This window comes from Fragaria vesca, linkage group LG3 (assembly GCF_000184155.1).
Source record: "Fragaria vesca subsp. vesca linkage group LG3, FraVesHawaii_1.0, whole genome shotgun sequence".
In the NCBI taxonomy this organism is placed as follows: Eukaryota; Viridiplantae; Streptophyta; class Magnoliopsida; order Rosales; family Rosaceae; genus Fragaria; species Fragaria vesca.
The window spans coordinates 18,996,516-18,998,747 of NC_020493.1; positions in this window are offsets into that span (position 1 = coordinate 18,996,516).

Here is a 2,232-nt window from a genome sequence, read left to right on the forward strand (position 1 = left end):
GAGAGAGAGAGAGAATGACAAGACCCACCCCGAATTTCACCCTAAAACCCGGAGTAAATCCTGTGGGGACCACCTCCAAGAAAGATATTACCGAAAATTCGGCATAACCTCCCTTGAAAATGGACAACCCTTCTTAAGAAAACCTGCAAACACTTCCAAAATTTTCAATCCAACCTTAACTTCTGGAGCCTACGTGCTCCCTAAACACAACCACCACCAACAACAACAACCAACATTATCCAAACATCAAAATATAATTATCCAAAGAAGATAACATAAATCCTCCGACAAATATTCTAAAATGTCAACAAGCCTTCGCCCACAACCGAAATAATATTATACAATATCCCCAAAGGAAAATCAGAGCTACTAGACACTAGAGGAAGCAAGAAAAAACACAGGTAGGTTAAACAGGTAACCTACTGGTGAAAAGTGGTGGAAATGTGGGTGACTATGCCTCGTCTCCTATTAGGTCCAACCCGAACTCTGCAGACTGGGTATTTTAAAAGGAAGGGCCCGGGGGAAAACATTTATTAACGTTAGAGTGAGTGGACAAAAATAAATTAATAAAATATTTATGCTTCCCCATTTTAATTTCCAAAGAAAAATATACTGCATGCGGCAGCTCAAAAGCGCTCAACTCATAAACTGGTAATTTCACGACTAGCTCCGGCTAGTCACCAACTCAAATAAAATGGAGTCTCTCAGGCTAAATTATATATAATCATATATTCGTATGTATTTACACTCGTCAGACTCCTTGTATGAATCCTAGAAACAATTTAGAAAAATAGAAATTCATACAAGACTACAACGCTGGCGTCTAACGCTCACATTGCACCATAATGGTATTTTTCCTCATTATGACCGAAGAGGACGGTGTATTTATATACGTGTGGACTCCCTATATGAAAACCTAAATAAACTAGAAAAGAAAATAGTTTTCATATAGGGCTATGACGCTATGACGTTAGTGTCTAACACTCATGTCACACCATAATGACATTTTACCTCATTATGACGGACCAAACACGTATGGCTAGCTAGCATTTATATATATACTATACTCATAACATCCATAAACATATCTACCGAAAATCTCATTTTCGGGATCTCTCCAAAGGAGGAAAATTGCCAAATATCCGAGAAAGAAATAAATCTCAGGAAAAGAAATAAATGATCAACAAGATAATTCATTGCATGCTTTGTAATTAAAATAAAGGTCCACTCACAAATTAGGCCTAAGCCTGACGACGCTCCGAGGCTTCCTCTGCTCGGGCCTCCTCTCGTCCTGTTCCAAATACATAATTAATTTCCAACTAAAAATCTAATAATTAAACACAATGGGCAAACTTAAACGTGAGCCTCCCACACACTCATCATTGCCCAAGTTCGCCATTCCTAACTCAATATGGCTCAAACTTTACCGAACATACCGGCAGCCTTAATTCAACATTCTACAGATTAATGACTTAAATCCTACGGCCGGATTCTACATTAATTAACCGCCAAAAATACCATACTCCGGAAATTCACAAACCTATCCAAAACTCATCCGAAAATTTCATAACTCACATCAATATACTCCCCTTAATATTCCACATTTAAAACCCTAAAAATCTCCCAAGCAGTGGCGGCTCCGCCGGTAGCGTCGGCCGGAGGCCGATTCCGGTGACCTCCAATTCTTATGAAATTTTGATAGCATAATCCTCTCATCATGCTCTACAACTTTTCTAACTAGCACAAACCCAAAATCCAAGCCTAGCTATGCCTATCGAACAAAAACATAAAAAACGCCCTAGAACTTCCACCTCAAATTTCTCCTTACCTGAACCGGAGTGAGTCCTTTTAGGGCAAGACAGCTGGGTTGGAGACCTACAAAACCGTATATGGCTTGCCCGGATTGGTGGCCGGAGGAGGGAGTTTCGACGATGGAACCACCACGGCAGTCGCCGCTTTCGGGGGGAAGAACTCTTTCACGGCAGAGCTAGGGCAGCCCTCACCGGCCTAGAACGGAAGCTGGGTCGGAGGCCAACCGAACGGGACCGGTGTGGCGGCAGCTGGTGGCCGGAAGGCGGCTCACGGACGGCAAGAAAAACCGGCTGCGGGAGGGGCTCGGGTGGAAAACCGAGAGAGAGAGAGAGAGAGAGAGAGAGAGAGAGAGAGAGAGAGAGAGAGAGAGAGAGAGAGAGAGAGAGAGAGAGAGAGAGAGAGAGAGAGAGAGAGAGAGAG